At 41.7% G+C, this 21756-nt stretch overlaps 2 pseudogenes; both read left to right on the forward strand.

Moving 5' to 3' along the window:
* Positions 1 to 513: 513 nt before the first annotated feature.
* LOC104446347 lies at positions 514 to 2223 on the forward strand (annotated as a pseudogene).
* Positions 2224 to 6858: 4635 nt separating this feature from the next.
* Positions 6859 to 8535, forward strand: LOC120293364 (annotated as a pseudogene).
* Positions 8536 to 21756: the final 13221 nt, after the last annotated feature.

The raw sequence follows: 21756 nt of genomic DNA on the forward strand, positions 1-21756 counted from the left end.
GATTAGTCGAACCACTAAGAATATCAACCTACACGTGCCAAGAATCAAGTATGGGCCTCATTTTGGATTTCAAAATCTTCCGATAAATATGGATTCATCACTCTTCCTTCTAATTGTGAAATCTTGCAATATTATTACTAACTATTTTAAAAATTTAAATCGTTAAGATAAAAATGAGATTTATTATTTAAATATTTTAATGCCCATCACGTTACTCCCACCTTGTCCTCTACTTGGCTGGAATTTTATAGTGTCGCCTGCCTATTTTACAAATTTAAATCGTTAAAATGAAAACATGACTTAATATTTAAATATTTTAATGCCCATCACGTTCCTCCCAGGTCGTCCTCCACTAGGCTGGATTTTCATCGTGTTGCATGCCTATTTTAAAATTTTAAATCGTTAAAAATGAAAACGTAATTTATTATTTAAATATTTTAATGCCCATCACGTTACTCCCCCCTTGTCCCCAACTTGACCGGATTTCATCGTGTCGCCGGCCTATAAGTAGACCAAACCTACAGGGGGGAGAGAGAGAGAGAGAGAGAGAGAGATGAGCTCGAACGAGATGACTCAAAAGCCGCATGCAGTGTGCATGCCCTTCCCAGCCCAGGGCCACATCAAGCCCATGCTCTGCCTCGCCAAGCTTCTCCACCACAGGGGCTTCCACATCACCTTCGTCAACACCGAGTACAACCACAAGCGCCTCCTGCGTTCCCGCGGCCCCTCCGCCCTCGACGGCCTCCCGTCCTTCCGGTTCCGCACCATCCCAGACGGCCTCCCCCTGACGCCGACGCCACCCAGGACATCCCCACCCTCTGCCGGTCCTCGCGGGACCTCTGCCTGCCCTACTTCCGGGACCTCCTCCAGACGCTCGACGAGGAGAGCGCCACGTCGGGCTCCCCGCCGGTGAGCTGCGTGGTGTCGGACGGCGTGATGAGCTTCACGCTCGACGCTGCCGAGGCAGCCGGCGTGCCACTGGTCTTGTTCTGGACGACGAGCGCGTGCGGCTTCATGGGCTACGTGCTGTATCGCAGTCTTGTCGACAAGGGTCTTTCTCCACTCAGAGGTATATGCATCAATGAACAATCGTCCATCTTACTTAGCAGATTTACAGCTATCGATTCTTTTCCTCTCTTTAGAGTCATATTGTTTAATGGATCAACTGTCGATTTGCAGATGCAAGCTACTTGACAAACGGGTACTTAGACACCATCATCGACTGGATACCCGGGATGAGGAGCATCAGCCTGCGAGACTTGCCGAGCTTCATCCGAACTACCGACTCAGATGACTTCATGGTCGACTTCCTGTCGGTCGAGACCGAGAGGGCGAAGAGAGCTTCAGCCATTGTCCTCAACACGTTCGACCGCCTGGAGCACGAGGTCGTCGATGCTCTCAAGGCCATGTTCCCCCCCATCTACACCCTCGGCCCCCTCCATCTCCTCACGGCGCAACTGCCTGATGACGGCACCGGATCGATCGGATCCAACTTGTGGAAGGAAGAGCCGGGCTGTCTCAAGTGGCTCGACTCGAAACCGCCCGGCTCGGTCGTGTACGTGAACTTCGGGAGCATCACGGTGATGTCCCCAGCGCAGCTGGTGGAGTTCGCATGGGGACTCGCGAACAGCGGTCAGACGTTCCTATGGATCATCAGGCCCGACCTGGTCGCCGGCGAAACAGCGGTCTTGCCACCGGAGTTCTCGGCCGCGACGAAGGAGCGGAGCCTGCTGGCGAGCTGGTGCCCCCAGGAGCGGGTGCTGGACCACCAGGCGGTCGGCGGGTTCTTGACCCACAGCGGGTGGAACTCCACGATCGAGAGCATCGTGGCGGGCGTGCCGGTGGTGTGCTGGCCGTTCTTCGCGGAGCAACCGACGAACTGTCGGTACAGCCGCGAGGAGTGGGGGATCGGGATGGAGATCGACAGCGACGTGAAGAGGGACGAGGTGGAGAGGCAGGTGAGGGAGCTGATGGAGGGGGAGAAAGGGAAGGAGATGAAGAGGAAAGCGATGGAGTGGAAGGAGATGGCCCGGGAGGCCGCGTGTCCTTCCGGGCCGTCGTTCTTGAACTTGGACGAGCTGATCAATAGCGTGCTGCGGCTACCCAGGAGATATTAACGCTCCTCTTGTTTCCCTAAAAATAAATAAAGAATTCGAAAAAAGTATTTTTCGAAAAATGATTACTTGTGATTTGGAATAATTAATTATTCAATTATGTAAGCAATGCATATCATCATTTTTAGAAAAATATTTTTTGTATTAATCATTTTCTTCAAAACATGTTAAAATATATCTCAAATTTGAATTTATGTACGAAATGTGATCCAATCGAAAAATGTTAATCGGTCCATATCATAAGAACAATTGGACAGACTTTCATCAAAGGCAGGCTTGGACTTTGTTCTATTATAGTTTGTTTTCCTCTTGGATAATCACAAGATCCAAGATTCGGTCAACAAGATACTCAAAGGCCGTGGTTTGTTTAGAGTTGGAGATAAATATTCAAGGTTGACCGCGGGGCGAGTAAAATCCAGTTTGACCGCATAGGGGATTGCATACATATTTATTGCCGTACAAAAGAAATCGTGCGGGATCAGGAAGTAGTTAGAGAAAAAGGAAATAGAATAACTAAGGCATTCGCTTTAGAAGAAAAGTTTTTCAGCTGGAAAGTTTTCCGTCTGGCTTTTCTGTAGAGATAAGCTACCGACGATAGTAACCATATTACAGTGGTTATAAACGAGGCAGATTCTTGTTAGATCCTTGACTCGAGGAGCAATGTCAAATAATCAAATCCTAAAGAGAATTTGAGATCCACGACAAATTGTTTAGGGAAAATGTCATAAATAATCCATAAACTTTTATTTAATGTGCAATCTCGTTCCTAAACTTTCGATTAGCTCAATTTGGTTTTTGAACTATCGATAATTGTCCAATTTAATCATTCCATTAAAAATTAACTATTTTTCCTCCTCCTTCTTCTCTATTCCTTTCGCCAGCCATGACGGAGCCGGCAAAGGGAAGAGAGAAGAAGGAAAAAAAAGAAGACCAAAATACCAAATTCCGTTAATTTTAACTAACGAAAAGACGAAATTGATAGTCAGTGACTAGATCGGACATTTATCGATAGTTCAAGAGCCAAATTAAGCCAATTAAAAGTTTACGGATGAGATTGCACATGAAATAGAAGTCTAGGGATTATTTTTTGACATTTTCTCAATTGTTTAAACTGGAAAAAAAGTCAAGAGTACTTTTGCTCTGCTTTTACCCTTAAAAAAAGTGGGAAGACCTGAATAAAAAAGTGAAGCGTACATTCTGCGGTCCGCTTTTGCTCAAATTGGCTTCGCACTGCTTTTCTCCGTGGACCGAATTTTGGAACATCAGAGGAAAACGTTTACCGACGCTATAATAATAATAATAATAATAATAATAATAAATTTCGAAAAGTTACGGCATGATCCATAAATTATACAAACCGTTATTATCTTAATTTTCCACACGAATAATAATTAAGATGGATTCAATTCGTTAAATCACGTAATAATCCTTCTATGAATTTTGAATCCTCTTAAGTGCATGGTCAACATTTGGTTTAGATTGCTCATGTTATGTATTTCTAAAAGCTTTGCTTGCGCCAAGGGTACATGCATATGCTGCTCTCAACAATGACTAGTAAAATTCGATAAGCAAAAACACGAAAATTGTGATGACAGTGGCGTAAATTAAGTCTATGAGATAAACGTAAACAAATGGGATCGGTTCTAGAACTTATTTCGTTTATTTAAATATCATTTGGCGTTTGTCACACATTTCCTTACTATAAATTTATTTTTCTTCATGCTAAATTATCAGCCTCGTCAATTTTAAGAAAAATGAATTTTGTTGGATGGCACTTTTTAACAACGATGTTTCTAGGAAAATGATTTAATTTACTTGTGGTTGGTTGGCCTTTTCTCATCATTATCATTATAGGAAAACTATGAAACGGGAATACGAAAAATAAAAAGGTTTTCGAATAGTACCCTAAGACTCGAGTTCAGACGCAAGGTCTCGAGTCTAGCTACCAAGGGGCCAAGGTCCAAGCATCGGGGATCTAAATCGAGCTGCCCAGCTTCCAAGGTCTGGCCATCGGGAACCTCGGGTCCGACTGTCAAGCGCTCAGGTCCAATCAATGACAGCGGTCTTGCAACAGTGGATACCAAAGTCGTTTCTAGATCTTCGAATAAATCTGGGGTTGCCATTTTTACCCTAATAAGAAAAAATTGAAGCCGAAAGTTCATTGGATTTCGCCCGCCCATAAATAGACCAAACCTCACTTGCCTTCCTCCAGCACCATAACCATTTGCCCTGTCTCTTCTTTCATACCCCAAAATGAAGAACAAGAAAACGATCAAAATAAAGGGAAGAGAGAGAGAAGAGAAGTTTATTTTGACTGACCTAGAATTTCAATCTTGTCAGACATTTGCATTCTTCTTGTGAAAATTTATTTTGACTCATCTAGGATTCGAAACTTGTCAGTCAAAACTAATTGTTTAATTTGCATACGCATTTACTTAACTAGACCAGTAAATTCAAAATGACTCATTAACTATTATGGGTATCTATAACTCAGAAGCCAAAGGTAAAACCCCAATAACTGCATGTAAAATCCTTTTGAGTTAAAACACTCATTGTATAGGCTAAATGCTTATATCTAACCGGTTCATGGGGCATTCAAAGTGTTTGGCGAAACTTCAAATAGCTTTACCTTTATACAAGTGCATTCGGTTTCTCAGATTATAGAAAAACAGCACGTTTTATAAGCATAACTTGTTTAGACTTAAAATATTCAGTCAAGTATTGCTAGTTTACGTGATAAGAATAAAAGAAAATGGCTACTTAATTCATTCCATATAAACTACATCTACCAAAAAGGAAAAAAAAAAAAAAAAAACTTATCTTGCCTATTGTATTGATAAGAAAGGATTAAACCTTCAAATAATTTTCATACAATCAGATTTGGTAAGAAAAAAAAAAGAAGCTATATTACCGAATAGAATCAATGCTCGGTATTCGTTATGTTATCAAATCAAATTTTGAGTACCTAAATTATAATAAGAAAGTTTAGAGGAGGGGAGGTTACCACAAGTCTAGAAGGTTGCCAATCAAAAAGGGATTACTGATAGTGGAATTCAAATCTTGACACGGCGCAATGGAATCTTAGATAGTTTAGTTTTGTCAAGCATACCCTTGATTCCGCGCGAGTTTTTGAAGTAGGGTTTTCGACAGTCGAGGAGCCATCTCCAATCCTCAGATCCAAAAGAGAAATCGAGATCCACGACTGCAGTGGTGTCAAGTAGACTTTTGCACTACTTTGCAGCGAGCATTCTGCGGTCGCCTTGCTCAAATTTGGCTTCGTGCTGCATTTGTCTTTTTTTTTTCCCTCCGTGACCAGAATTTTTAAACATGAGAGGAAAACCTTGACAAAAAAAAAAAAAAAAAAAAAAACATGAGAGGAAAACGTTCAGCAACAGTCTTAAAAAAATCACTGTCTGTTTTGACAGATCCAGTAGATGTGTAAGCGTAAATTTCGAAAAATTATTGCATGATCTGTAAATTATGGACAAATCACGTAACATTTTTTTCCCTAAATTTTAAATCCTTTTAAGTGTATGGTTGACCTTTGGTTTTATATTGCTCGTGTCGCACATTCTATTGTGTATGCACATATGCTACTTTCAAAAATGACTCGTAGAGTTCAATATGCAGGACACGGGAATGGTAATGATAGTGGTGTAAATTTAGCTTACAAAACACGGGACTGGAATCGATTCTCAAACATATTTTACTTATTTCAACATTATTCAGTGTTTATCACACATATTCTTGCTATAAATTTATTTTTTGTCTTGTCAAATCACTGGCCTCTCTTATTTCAAGGAAAATGAACTTTCATGAAAAGCATTTTTCGTTAAAGTTATTTTCAGGAAAAATTATTTGACTCACTCGTGTTTGGTTTTTTTTTTTTTTTTTTCCATTATTATTATGGGAAAACTATGAAACACACATGAAATAGAAAAATCTCAAATACAACCCTAGGACTCGAGTTCAGGCGCAAGGTAAAAGGTCTGGCTACCAAGGGGCCAAGGTCCAAGCACCGGGAATCTAAATCCAGCTGCCAACTTCCAAGATCTGGTCATTGGGGACCTCGAGTCCGGCTGTCGCACACTTAGATTTAATAGTAGAGATCGAGTTGTATCCATAAAAAAAAAAATTGTGTAATTTTTGTGGGTTTAACTACAGATTTTCTACTGATTATAAAAGTCCTTTGTCGACTCATTTTTCTAGATTAGTCAAACCACTAAGAATATCAACCTACACGTGTCAAGAATCAAGTATGGGCCTCATTTTGGATTTCAAGATCTTCCGATAAATGTGGATTCGTCACTCTTCCTTCTAATTGTGAAATCTTGCAATATTATTACTAACTATTTTAAAAATTTAAATCGTTAAGATAAAAACGAGATTTATTATTTAAATATTTTAATGTCCATCACGTTACTCCCATCTTGTCCTCCATTTGGCTGGAATTTTATAGTGTCGCCTGCCTATTTTAAAAATTTAAATCGTTAAAATGAAAACATGACTTAATATTTAAATATTTTAATGCCCATCACGTTCCTCCCAGGTCGTCCTCCACTAGGCTGGATTTTCATCGTGTTGCATGCCTATTTTAAAATTTTAAATCGTTAAAAATGAAAACGTAATTTATTATTTAAATATTTTAATGCCCATCACGTTACTCCCCCTTGTCCCCAACTTGACCGGATTTCATCGTGTCGCCGGCCTATAAGTAGACCAAACCTACAGGGAGAGAGAGAGAGAGAGAGAGATGAGCTCGAACGAGATGACTCAAAAGCCGCATGCAGTGTGCATGCCCTTCCCAGCCCAGGGCCACATCAAGCCCATGCTCTGCCTCGCCAAGCTTCTCCACCACAGGGGCTTCCACATCACCTTCGTCAACACCGAGTACAACCACAAGCGCCTCCTGCGTTCCCGCGGCCCCTCCGCCCTCGACGGCCTCCCGTCCTTCCGGTTCCGCACCATCCCAGACGGCCTCCCCCCCCCTGACGCCGACGCCACCCAGGACATCCCCACCCTCTGCCGGTCCTCGCGGGACCTCTGCCTGCCCTACTTCCGGGACCTCCTCCAGACGCTCGACGAGGAGAGCGCCACGTCGGGCTCCCCGCCGGTGAGCTGCGTGGTGTCGGACGGCGTGATGAGCTTCACGCTCGACGCTGCCGAGGCAGCCGGCGTGCCACTGGTCTTGTTCTGGACGACGAGCGCGTGCGGCTTCATGGGCTACGTGCTGTATCGCAGTCTTGTCGACAAGGGTCTTTCTCCACTCAGAGTTATATGCATCAATGAACAATCGTCCATCTTACTTAGCAGATTTACAGCTATCGATTCTTTTCCTCTCTTTAGAGTCATATTGTTTAATGGATCAACTGTCGATTTGCAGATGCAAGCTACTTGACAAACGGGTACTTAGACACCATCATCGACTGGATACCCGGGATGAGGAGCATCAGCCTGCGAGACTTGCCGAGCTTCATCCGAACTACCGACTCAGATGACTTCATGGTCGACTTCCTGTCGGTCGAGACCGAGAGGGCGAAGAGAGCTTCAGCCATTGTCCTCAACACGTTCGACCGCCTGGAGCACGAGGTCGTCGATGCTCTCAAGGCCATGTTACCCCCCCATCTACACCCTCGGCCCCCTCCATCTCCTCACGGCGCAACTGCCTGATGACGGCACCGGATCTATCGGATCCAACTTGTGGAAGGAAGAGCCGGGCTGTCTCAAGTGGCTCGACTCGAAACCGCCCGGCTCGGTCGTGTACGCGAACTTCGGGAGCATCACGGTGATGTCCCCAGCGCAGCTGGTGGAGTTCGCATGGGGACTCGCGAACAGCGGTCAGACGTTCCTATGGATCATCAGGCCCGACCTGGTCGCCGGCGACACGGCGGTCTTGCCACCGGAGTTCTCGGCCGCGACGGGGGAGCGGAGCCTGCTGGCGAGCTGGTGCCCCCAGGAGCGGGTGCTGGGCCACCAGGCGGTCGGCGGGTTCTTGACCCACAGCGGGTGGAACTCCACGATCGAGAGCATCGTGGCGGGCGTGCCGGTGGTGTGCTGGCCGTTCTTCGCGGAGCAACCGACGAACTGTCGGTACAGCCGCGAGGAGTGGGGGATCGGGATGGAGATCGACAGCGACGTGAAGAGGGACGAGGTGGAGAGGCAGGTGAGGGAGCTGATGGAGGGGGAGAAAGGGAAGGAGATGAAGAGGAAAGCGATGGAGTGGAAGGAGATGGCCCGGGAGGCCGCGTGTCCTTCCGGGCCGTCGTTCTTGAACTTGGACGAGCTGATCAGTAGCGTGCTGCGGCTACCCAGGATAGATTAACGCTCCTCCTGTTTCCCTAAAAATAAATGAAGAATTTGAAAAAATATTTTTCGAAAGATGATTACTTCTGATTTGGAGTAATTAATTATTCAATTATGTAAGCAATGCATATCATCATTTTTAGAAAAATATTTTTTGTATCAATCATTTTCTTCGAAACATGTTAAAATATATCTCAACTTTGAATCTACGTATGAAATGTGATCCAATCGAAAAATGTTAACCGGTCCATATCGTAAGAACAATTGGACAGACTTTCATCAAAGTTAGGCTTGGACTTTGTTCTATTATAATTTGTTTTCCTCTTGGATAATCACAAGATCCAAGATTCGGTCAACAAGATACTCAAAGGCCGTGGTTTGTTTAGAGTTGGAGATAAATATTCAAGGTTGACCGCGGGGCGAGTAAAATCCAGTTTGACCGCATAGGGGATTGCATACATATTTATTGCCGTACAAAAGAAATCGTGCGGGATCAGGAAGTAGTTAGAGAAAAAGGAAATAGAATAACTAAGGCATTCGCTTTAGAAGAAAAGTTTTTCAGCTGGAAAGTTTTCCGTCTGGCTTTTCTGTAGAGATAAGCTACCGACGATAGTAACCATATTACAGTGGTTATAAACGAGGCAGATTCTTGTTAGATCCTTGACTCGAGGAGCGATGTCAAATAATCAAATCCAAAAAAGAATTCGAGATCCACGACAAATTGTTTAGGGAAAATGTCACAAATGATCCATATACTTTTATTTAATGTGCAATCTCGTCCTTGAACTTTCGATTATCTCAATTTGATCATTGAATGATCGATAATCATCTAATCTAATCTTTCCGTTCAAAATTAAGTGTTTTTCCTTCTTCTTTTTTCTTCTTCTTCTCTCTTCCCTCCGCCGGCCATGGTGGAGGGAAGCCGGCGTCTGGCGAGGGTCACCCTTGCCTGGGCTGGCTAGGGCCGCCCTCACTGGCGTCAAGCGAGGGAGAGAGAAGAGAAGAAGAAGAAAGAAAAAATAAAAAATAAAAATAAAAAGACCAAAATACCGAATTCCGTTAATTTTAACTAACGGAAGGACGAAATTGGTCAATTTTCGAATAGTCAATAACTAGATCGAACATTGTCGATAGTTCAGGGACCAAATTGAGTCAATCGAAAGTTTAAGAATGAGATTACACGTTAAATAGAAGTCCGGGGACATTTGTGACATTTTCTCAATTGTTTAAACTGGAAAAAAAGTCAAGAGTACTTTTGCTATGCTTTCACTCTTAAAAAAAGTGGGAACACTTGAATAAAAAAGTGAAGCGTACATTCTGCGATCCACTTTTGCTCAAATTGGCTTCGCACTGCTTTTCTCCGTGGACCGAATTTTGGAACATGAGAGAAACGTTTACCGACGCTATAATAATAATAATAATAATAATAATAAATTGAATAAATTTCAAAAAGTTACTGCATGATCCGTAAATTATACAAACACATTATTATCTTAATTTTCCACACGAATAGTGATTAAGATGGATTCAATTCGTTAAATCACGTAATAATCTTTCTATAAATTTTGAATCCTCTTAAGTGAACGGTCAACCTTTGGTTTAGATTGCTCATGTTGTGTATGTCTAAAAGCTTTGCTTGCGCCAAGCGTACATGCATATGCTGCTCTCAACAATGACTAGTAAAATTCGATAAGCAAAAACACAGAAATTGTGATGATAGTGGCGTAAATTAAGTCTACAAGATAAGCATAAACAAATGGAATCAGTTCTAGAACTTATTTCGTTTATTTATATATCATTTGGCGTTTGTCATGCATATCCTTACTATAAATTCATTTTTCTTCATGCCAAATTACCAGCCTCGTCAGTTTTAAGAAAAATGAATTTTGTTGGATGGCACTTTTTAACGACGTTATTTCTAGGAAAATGATTTAATTTACTTGTGGTTGGTTGGCATTTTCTCATCATTATCATTATAGGAAAATTATGAAACGGGAATACGAAAAATAAAAAAGTTTTCAAATAGTACCCTAAGACTCGAGTTGAGACGCAAGGTCTCGAGTCTAGCTACCAAGGCTGCATTTGTTTTCGTTTCTTTTTTTCTGTTTTTAAACAACTTTTCTTTTTTTTTGTTCCTAGGAACAAAAAGAAACAAACGCGTTTGTGTGCGTTTTGTTCCAAAATTATTTTTTGTTCCCGAAACACATTTGAAACATAAACAAGAAAAAAAAAGTTGTTTCTTGTTTGAAACAAAATTTAGAAATACTTTTATGTTTTCTTTTCTTCTTCTTTTTCTTTTTTTTCTTTGGCCGGCGACCTCACCGGAGCGTCGCCGGCCCCGGCGAGGCGCGAGCTCGCCCGCGGCCGGCGAGGCTCGGAGTCGTCGGGCCACCCCCGGGCGACACCGACTTGGCGGTGGCCCGGCAAGGCCGAGCCTCATCGGCCGGCCGGGCAAGCTCGGCCTCGCCGGGCCACCGCCCAGTCGGCGTCGCCCGGTGGTGGCCCCGCAACGTCGAGCCTCGCCCGGCCAGGCTCGGCCTCGCCGGGCCGGCGAGCCTCGCCGTGGCTGGGTGAGGTTGCCGGCCCTCGTCGGCTGGTCGCCGGCCATGGCCGAGGCCGACAACCGGCCAAAAGAAGAAAAAAAAAAAAAAAAAAGAAAAAGAAAAAAGAAAAAGAAAAATAAGAAAGAAAATAGAAAAAATAAAATAAAAATATTAAAAAATAAAAGAAATAAAAAATTATACAAATTTACCAAATGTGTTTTTGTTCATTTTTTTATTTCCGGAATAAGTTTACCAAACGCATTTTTTTGTTCAAAAATTGTTCCCAAACAGAAACACTTTTTCTATTTTGTTTCCGGAACAATTTTAAAGAAATGTTATCAAACGCATTCCAAAGGGCCAAGGTCCAAGCATCGGAGATCTAAATCGAGCTGCCCAACTTCCAAGGTCTGGCCATCGGGGACCTCGGGTCCGACGGTCAAGCACTCAGGTCCAATCAATGACAGCGGTCTTGCAACAGTGGATATCAAAGTCGTTTCGGATTTCAAGATCTTCCAATAAATCTGGGGTTGCCATTTTTACCCTAATGAGAAAAAATTGAAGCTGAAAGTTCATTGGATCTCGTCTCGCCCGCCTATAAATAGACCAAACCTCACTTGCCTTCCTCCAGCACCATAACCATTTCCCCCCGTCTCTTCTTTCATACCCCAAAAGGAGGACCAAGAGAACGATCAAAACACAGAGAAGAGAGAGAGGGACGAGAAGTTTATTTTGACTGACCTAGAATTTGAAAACGATCAACTTTCAATATTGTCAGTCATTTGCATTCTTCTTGTGAAAGTTTATTTTGACTCACCTAGAATTCGAAACTTGTCAATCAAAACTAATTGTTTAATTTGCGTACGCATTTACCTTACTAGACCGGTAAATTCAAAATGGCTTGTTAACTATTATGGGTATTGGTAGCTCATAAGCCGAAGGTAAAACCCCACTAACTGTGTGTAAATCCTTTTGAGTTACAACACTTGTCGTATAGGCTAAATGCTTATATCTAACCGGTTCATGGGGCATTCAAAGTGTTTGGCGAGCCTTCAAATAGCTTTACCTTTATACAAAGTGCATTCGGTTTCTCAGATTATAGAAAAACAGCACGTTTTATAAGCATAACTTGTTTAGACTTCTAGTTTACGTGATAAGAATAAAAGAAAATGGCTACTTAATTCATTCCATATAAACTACACCTACCAAAAAGGAAAAAAAAAAAAAAACTTATCTTTGCCTATTGTATTGATAAGAAAGGATTAAACCTTCAAATAATTTTCATACATTCAGATTTGGTAAAAAAAGCTATATTACCGAATAGAATCAATGCTCGGTATTCGTTATGTTATCAAATCAAATTTTCAGTACCTAAATTATAATGAGAAAGTTTAGAGGAGGGAGGTTACCACAAGTCTAGAAGGTTGCCAATCAAAAGGGATTGCGATAGCGGAATTCAAATCTCGACACGGTGCAATGGAATCTTAGATAGTTTAGTTTTGTCAAGCATACCCTTGATTCCGCGCAAGTTTTTGAAGTAGGGTTTTCGACAGTCGAGGAGCCATCTCCAATCCTCATATCCAAAAGAGAAATCGAGATCCACGACTGCAATGGTGTCGAGTAGACTTTTGCACTACTTTGCAGCGAGCATTCTATGGTCGCCTTGCTCAAATTTGGCTTCGCGATGCATTTGTCTTTTTTTTCCCCTCTATGACAGGAATTTTTAAACATGAAAGGAAAACGTTCAACAATAGTCTTAAAAAAATCACTGTCTGTTTTGACAGAACCAATAGATGTGTAAGCATAAATTTCAAAAAGTCATTGCATGATCCGTAAATTATGGACAAATCACGTAACATTTTTTTTCCCTAAATTTTAAATCCTTTTAAGTGTATGGTTGACCTTTGGTTTTATATTGCTCGTGCCGCACATTCTATTGTGTATGCACATATGCTACTTTCAAAAATGACTTGTAGAGTTCGATATGCAGGACACGGGAATGGTAATGATAGTGGTGTAAATTTAGCTTACAAAACAATGTAAATGACTAGAATTGATTCTCAAACATATTTTACTTATTTGAACATTATTCAGTGTTTATCACACATATTCTTGCTATAAATTTATTTTTTGTCTTGTCAAATCTTTGGCCTCTCTTATTTCAAGGAAAATGAACTTTGATGAAAAGCATTTTTCGTTAAACATTCTTTACTCCTGTCAATCTGAGAGACAGTAGAAGTCCCAGATACACGTACTTCTCCCACTTGACTGATCGAAACTCCAAACAAGCCACCTTCCATCACCTAAAATCAGCATCAACTAAAATCAGGATAGCTAAATATGTCTAAGATGAATGTAAATTTTTGCTCTGATATTTGAAGGTTTGTCTCGTTTGTCCTCAAAGTGAATAAAATTCTTAGAATATGCTTAAAATGTTAACAGACAGTGGAAAATACCAGAAACTTTGTCACTAGACCTCATGATTTCATTGCCATTTCAGAAGGAAATATTGTCGTTATTGAGTGGTTAATTCATCTGAATTGGGCTCTGACCTTAAATAATAACATTCTTAAGATTAAATTTTGTGGATGACCAAGTGATTGAATGGGATTGTTGAATGGGATTATTTATTTAGGTGGTGATGAGTGGGCCTAATGAGTTTTGGCGCCTAACTCTAGCCATCACATTCTGATCGGTAGCCAAAATTTGGGACTGCAACCAGCCTGTTATATCTAGAAGTGAACCGGAAATTGTAGAATGGGTAAAATGATGCTTTGTCCCCAACTATGGTAAACCTTATGCCATTAAGAAGTGAGGTATCATTTCCTTTCCATTTTCCTATTCCCAGTGGATATCTATTATTATTCGTTTCATTTTGTTCAAAGCAATCTCAGGGTCAAACTCAACCAAAAGACCACACTAAATCTCCAGCCAGATATGAAGCCAACCCATTAAACATAACACGTGAAAGCCTAGTAAAGCTCACCAACACATCCCCAAAGGCCCCAGTCTAATCACATATGTTACAAGAGCACCTTGTCAGTATCTGAATCTCCCAAATTTGTTGTTGAAAATGTACATCACTCACTCATTGCCAACATAAATTGAAAAATCATCTCTTTTGGTACATATATGGACAATCTTAATTAAATATACATCCTGTGAGCATAGACAAAACATACACTATAATTGAAACAGTGAACTACCTTTTCATTCAAATGGACATTGAAGTTCCTTTATGGTCCCAGGCATGACTTATAAGCTAAAAATAAACAATATAATCATAATTCCTTGATAGTTGTTAGCAAAATGGGCTGTAAGGATGACAGACCTGAACGTATTCTTTCAATCTTTTTAAGCAGAGGGTTAGCAAAACTGAAGAAAAACCACTGCCTGAGATGGTCACACACTCAATTCAGGGTAGATACCGAGGTGTTCAAAAGCTTCAACTGCCTCTTCCAATGACATTGGTGAAGGAAGGTCACCCTCTCCTTTCTTGGGAGGTGTGCTGAACTTTGTGAGAGGCAGAGACATCCTCACTGGCCTCAGAGGAGTGCTTCTTGTAGTTCAAATTATTAGCGAACTGACTACAGTGTTTGGACTTGTTATAAAACCCTTGATCGTAGGAGGTGGAGTCGCCAATTTCCCATGATTCAGAGATCTTCTGCTTCCGCCAAAACTGTTCAAGTTTCTCTTCTGATCTGATGTCCTTCATAGGAATAGATTACTCAACCATGGACTTGAGACAACAGAATCAGGACCAGGTGAAGTCAGAGGAAGGCAGCGGCGAGACAGCTCAGGCACAAGATACAAAGAAGAAGAACCTGGCGATTTGGATGGGTGCCAATTGGTTCACCCTGCCCTCCGCTAGAATTCAATTTATCCATGCTAATGAGATGGCAGATTTGAACTGGTGATAGTTTGATGAAGTGGGACAAGCTCGAACTAGGTGTTGAATGGGTTTGGATTTGGGAGGCTTCCTTACGATGGTTCAGACCCAACCTAGATTGGCCCTCGGCTTACACACCCCAAAAGTGCTAACTGGCGTGTTGAAAAGAACAAGTTGATCCTGGTTCCAATGGGGGGACAAGGCGCTCCTCTTTGGATATATGTAGAGATATTGCTTTAAAGAAGCAAGCAGAAGCCCCCAGAAAAGTAAGCCACAGCAGTCTGCAGTCTTGGCAAGAAAAAAATCTGGAGAGGAAACGGTATTATCAGCACCAATCAGCATGCATATTAAACAAATATAAGACAATAAGGCTAAACAGAATGACTTACAAGCTGTCTCAGACAGATTTTTGAGCTTCAGATAGTCAATAACCCATCTCCTTCACAAATTCAAGGAAGTAACTAGTCAACTGCAGAAATTGAAAGGAGAAGGATGGCTACTGGACAAGAGGACATTTCTCACTGGGGATAAAGCATCAAACCTTAATACTAATATGGATTCTCTGGCTGGCAATCAAACAAATAGCTCAACAAATGGAATTTCATGATAGTTCATTCTGTCAAATAATTTCATTGCCCGGACCAACCAGCTTCAGCCTTACACAAGGGATGAAATTGAGTATGGTTATGGTGGATCCGGGAGAAAGGGCAAAGGCAAAAGCACTGGATCCCGGTGTTTCATTTGCAGCAGTCCCCAGTCCAAAGAGAACTCAATGTCTTGATTGCTGAAGGACACAGGTGCCAGCTAGGGTGGTGTAAGCTAGAGACATCGTCAATCATATTTCTACTTCATTTCACTCTTGTTGCTTTGAAAATCATCATCTAGTTTTGTTGGATCAGGTTCAAATACCCTCATTCAGTAAGAGAAAATCAGCTTCACAATGCCCCAACTAACGTCAAGGCAAATTCTATTTGCACCAGGATTCACTTTCCCCCAATCAAAGGATAAACTCAAAACTCTTCAGTAGTTTCAATACCTTCGGAGGCACGCATAATGTCAAGGAAATACTACTTGCACTGCAAAGAGTAACCATCAGACCGTAATGTCCATCAGTTCCAAAATCCTGGAGCTAAGCTCCCCCTCTAAAACGCTCAAAAACCTAAACCGTCCCAAATATTCATCATTTCTCTCTACCAAGTGCAAACGAAGCCACGGCAATTTCAAGCACCAAAGAAAAGAAAACATCAGTCGTACTACAGCGAGATAGCAAATCAGCGCCATTGATATTAATGCAACGAGCGAAACGTGACCAACTGAAGCACGCAATAGGACACGATTCCCGGTCGGAAATGCAAACGTGCAGGCTCACGAAGACGTCAGCCGTCCTCTAGCTTCCGAAATCCGGATCACGAAACAGGAAAATAGACGGCAAAACCCCGCCGAGCCTGGCCTCGTACCTGGAGAGGAGAGGAAGGCGAAGGCGCTGGCGGAGGAGAGAGAAGGCGGAGGAGGGGCGAGCTTCGAGCATGAGGCTGTTGGCCGAGGGCGGCCGCCAAGGCCGGGTTCTGGTACACGACGACTTGCTCGGCTTCGCCGTGCCTGCAGCGGCGATGCGCTGGCCTCTGACCGCCTCCTTCCATCTTCTGACCACGAGCAGCGAGCGACAGAGAGAGAGAGAGAACGGTTTTCCTCGTTCAAGTCATCGGTGACGACACGAGGTCCTCGCCGCCGCCGCCGCCGTCGCCGCCGGTCGAGCGCTCTGGTTGGAGAGCTCCGGAGAAGCAGCTCCTAAGTCGGATTCAAAAATGAGAGCCTCTTTTCTTTTCATTTTCATTTTTCTCTTTTACGGAGGTTCTGAAAACCGATTAAAGAACAAAAGCCCCCCAAAAGGTTTTCCATTTCCTTGTCTTTTTCTTTTTAATTCCTGTCCAAATCTTCTTTTTTTCCTTTGCAGATAAAAATTAATCTCTTCTTAGTTTACTATCGAGATAAGATATAACTTAACACGGTAAAGATATTTCTTTTTTGGTTCAAAAGAATTCATTTATATAAACTGAAAACTAAGCTGATGAAGTTTGTACTAATCGCATGCAATTTTATCTCTAGATTATTGCGTTAATTATTTTATACTAGCAATATTTTTTCTTTTTAATGTTTGAGCTAACATAAATCAAGTATAGATATAATGAAATTACGATTAAGTCAGTATTCTTTATTGCACGTAATCCATTTTCTTTTTTATGATACGGATTTTTTTCTGTGACTTTTTCCATTTTAGATGAGTAAAATCTAACCTACTGTTGAGCTTATCATTGAGATGGACTCGATTATTATTGAACCCATCAATAAAGAGACCATGGTGGATAGCATTGGACCTGTTATGCTGGAAAACATTAGAGGAATGTTGAACTCTTATTTTGGTAAATAGTACAACATAACTTTTGGGAAGAAGTCCTACCAATTGGGTTGCCAATCCTTTTAGAGAGTTGATTCATATATTGTTAAGTGATAAAGTAGGATAATAGATTTTAGATGTTAATTTGTATTGCATTTACTTATATTTGCAAAAATAAAAATCCAAACCCAATGAAAGATATCAACTATAATGTTCGTGATGATTCTCCACTACCTCATCGTCGAGGGAACAGAGTTCGGATCTCCGGCTATTCGTGACTTAAGTACCTAAGAGTGGTTTACTAGTCAGTTCCCGAACATTTACGTATAAATAACGAACACAGAAGGCCGCACTGAACACTCAGGCACCAAAAAAGGTCATGTGATCTCCGGCAATTATCAGTCATCAAAAAAAAAAACCTTAGTCAAGGTATAATTCATGATTCTTCAATGAAGGGCCTGCAAGTTTCGGTTCTCGGCATAGAGATCAAGCATCAAACCAAATGTATATCCAAGACAAACATCTGAAGTCTGAACTGTGTTATTCTACACTGTGCTATAGTTCACTTCAGTTGCGCTAGCATCTCATATTTCAGACATCTCATCATCGCTCAAAATTCTAGAAAACTAACATATATGTATATATCGATTCTTGGACAAAACCCAGAAAGCAAAGATTGTAATTCGAAGCCAAATACACAAAGACCGACCGACTAGATGATATTGCAATCTCAAGACTAATCCACCTATTCCTCCTTCAAGTCGATGAGCTCGTCCTCTGTATCCTGATGTTCTCGATCATCATCACGGTTGCTTTCGATGCTCAGCCTCACACTGGCTTCCCTGCAATCTGGATTTTGGGGACCTGAATTGGGCTCATCCTGGGATTCCATAGCCGAGAGACAGGTTTCTCCACTCTTCCTCTTCCGATAAGTGCAGGTGCCGTGACAAGTAACGCTTCAGCTCGATGCGCAGGTTCCGGATGGGCTGACAGATGCAGAGCACGAAGGAAGGACTAAATCAGAAACCGATGAAGGGGCATCATGCATGGGGAAAGGAACCATTATTGACTACTTCAGATTCATTTTAGGTTATAAGTGCTTGAAATCGTAAGCTTTTAGACCAAATACTATATGTTTGCCCAGAAATTTAAAATCTCAAGCAACCATCTTCTGCAGTATTGCCACTCTACAGATAAGTGAAACTTCCATGAACTCATTTGCCTCATCAGCATGATTTACCATCAGTTGCAGTTTAAACATTAAGTTCTTCTTAAGCTGCTTTTGCATGATTGCTATCAGCTAAAAGACTGTTTCCTGCTGCTGCCATTATAAATTATATAAAGGGTTAGAACGATCCTAATGCTAATGTTCCCAGAACATGCATGAATTATACAGTTTTCTTCATGAAAAACGTGTTCACCTTGCATTCACCCAAAGAGACTGCCGAGACGAAATGCTTCCCCGATCTGCCAGCAGATCTGGCCAAGCCAGTACGGCGGTCTCCAGCCGATCGAACCTGCACTTGCTGCAATTCTCGGCTGTGTAATAGGGCGTCCCGGACCTCCTCGGCTTTGCCACGGCAGCAAAGGCGCTTGGACCGGGTCAGGCCCGACCGCGCTCGTCGCCCAGGCGATTTCTCTTCGAAGCAAACGCTCTTCTTCTTCGGCTTAGGGTTCGCTCTCTCCAAGACGCTTTCTCCATGGGCGCATCGCCCGAATTCTTAGGCGATTTCTCTTCAAAGCAAACGCTCTTCTTCTTCGGCGAAGTCCGCTCTCTCAGGAGACGTTTCTTCCTGGCGCATCGCCCAAATTCTCAGGCGATTCCTCTTCGAAACAAACGCTCTTCTTCCTCGGCTCAGGCTTCTCTCTCTCCGAGACGTCTTCTCCGCAGCCGATGCTAGAGCGGCACCGACGGTGAGGTGGGCTTTCGGCGCTGGACCCGTTCCGGCCAACCCCGTCGAGGGTTTCGCAGCGTTGTTTCTCCGTCGCCGGTTTCGCCGGAACGTTGGTGTTCCGCGACGTACCGAACACGCGCTTCTGCCTGGAAAAAAAGAAAAAAGGAGAGACCCCAACAGGGCGTAACTCAAAAGAACAAATCGAATTACGACCTCGAGAGTCGCGGCGGCGAAGAATCACCCACCTGGAAATCGGAGGATCTCTGGCGGCGACGGCCTTCGACGGCCCGTTCGCTTTCCTGCCGGGTTTCTGTCTCGGCGGCTGAGGCTTCCTGCTTCGTACGGTAAGACCAACGTGACCGGAGGAAAGAAGTAAACGTGGCGGAAGAAGGACGAAGAGAGGGCGCCTGGAACCTGCGCAGGCTGAACATCCATGGCGAGAAGCGGCAAAGGGGAGAGAGAGGATGATGGGATTGAGGATCGCGTTGAACGGATGAAGGATGAAGGAATGGAGGAGTTGATGCTTTTGCTTTGAAATTGAAATTTGGGTGAAATGGAAACAGGTTCTCGCGCTCCTGTGGGCCCCGTCCGATGGTGGGCTGGGTTGGTGACAGGATTGCGCTCCTTTGGGCTAATATGTAAGTACCCAATTTCCACACTTGTCAACAAAAGTAGGGTGAACAATGGTCAGGTAAACCATGGAATCGGACTGGACCAATTTTGATCCGGTTCTAGGGTCCGCATTGTAGGCTTCTGATTCCACAAGTTAGTGATCTCGACATGATAGGTTTTAGATTCCAAGTCTATAAGCCAAATAAATTCCCACCCTAAAACCACTCACCCTTGACTGCATATCTTTCATGCTCATTCAACAAAAGTTCATGTACTTTTTAAGATGAGCTTATTTGTCCTACAATAAGAAAGTCACAATCGCTTCCTAGCTAAATGGTGTGTTCTACATCTGGTGGCGGCCAATCTGTCTCCAACTCGGTGAATGCATGCACATTAAATAAACTTTTGAGGACATGCATTGTTTGATCTCCACCTCTCTCGAATAATTAAATTCTTTCAAATTGTCAATGGCTTTCAACACTTCACGTAACTTAGCTAAAGATTCCATAGTTTTTCATCTTTTATGGATTGTTACTTTTGATGAATTGGAATTTCTATTGTTGCTTTAACTTTCATTTTGCTTGTCTAAGGAATGAGTTGGACACTTCCGATTGCTTTATATTTCTCTTTGTTTTGTATAGTACTTCTTGCTATTTTATTGCTCTTCTATTTTGCTATAATAGTTATTTGTCTTGATTGTAAATAAGGAGATGTTTTACGATAATTTGTTCTTTCAATGAATAAAGAAAATAAAAATATTGGCTTATTCCTAGGTAACTTAGGACCGGACCAAATCGATAGGGTCATTTCCAAATATGGTTCCAAAGTCTACATGATAGGTTCAAAATATAGAAACTAGTCTCAACAAAGTAGGTTCCTTGGAACCTATCCACTTTGAAACGGTTGATCCTAAAGAAAATTAAGGGATAACAATTTATTTTTTATCATTCAGTAACTTAAAAAATAAATTTGTTGTTTTCAACGATGAAAAGTTTTTTCATATTAAATGTCGCCTATTGCTACTATCACAATAACTTTTTATCAAAATCAAAGTTAAAGTAACTTCATCATTTTTCGTTGTAGTGTTATGCATCTCTACTTGTGTGAAATCGTTGGAGGAAAAATTGTTCCAAATTAGATTTTCCTTTTATGACTAATGGTTTTTCTTTTCTATTTAAGGGTTTAGTTTTCTTAATCTCACGCAAGCGAAGTGGCAAATTTAATGATTGCTTGATGTATTTAATCGACATTTGACTTTTATTTAATATAATTGAAAAATTGCTGTCTCGTAAGGTATAGGCGAAGAAACTTCTTCGATATGATAAAATTCCTTCATGCATGAAATTCGATATATCTAATATCAGAAAGTTTGATCTGTTATGGTAATTTCGTCAAGGAAATATATTTTTGAATATGTTCTATTTTGTAACTTTTTCAGCTTTTGATTGCAATTGGAAATGTTATAGGTTGGATGGTTATTCATAGAATCGATTTAGTACGTCTATTGTTATCTAGATAATGTCTACCTTAACAATTTTAAATAGTTTATAATCACGACGTTTAGGAGTGGAAGATTTCTTTCGAAACAAAACTTTGTTTTTATTGTCTATTATTTCGGTCCACCCGAAACCAGGTAAAAAGGCCCCAAGACCGGCCCATTCATTTCGGGCCACGGGATTTCGAGTAGGCCGAGCTTTCAATATTTTCACATCATTATAAAATGAGCTATCGATTGGGGTAAGTTTCGTGGTGAAAGTGAAACACTATTTAAATAAAAATATGGAGTAATACGATAGAAGAGATTCGAGAAGAAGAGATTTTCAAAAATTGATGGTTTGTATAGATACATGGAGGAAGAAGAGATGGAATGACATAAAATGGATTTATTTCTTCGCTTGAGGGTAATTTCATAACTTTTCAATCCATTTTACTTCGTTTCATAATATAAGGTTGCTACAAGTCAATTTTATTTCTTGGGTAAACACTTGCATTTTTATTTTTATTTTTG

The sequence above is a fragment of the Eucalyptus grandis genome, chromosome 5, assembly GCF_016545825.1.
Source record: "Eucalyptus grandis isolate ANBG69807.140 chromosome 5, ASM1654582v1, whole genome shotgun sequence".
Classification (NCBI taxonomy): Eukaryota; Viridiplantae; Streptophyta; class Magnoliopsida; order Myrtales; family Myrtaceae; genus Eucalyptus; species Eucalyptus grandis.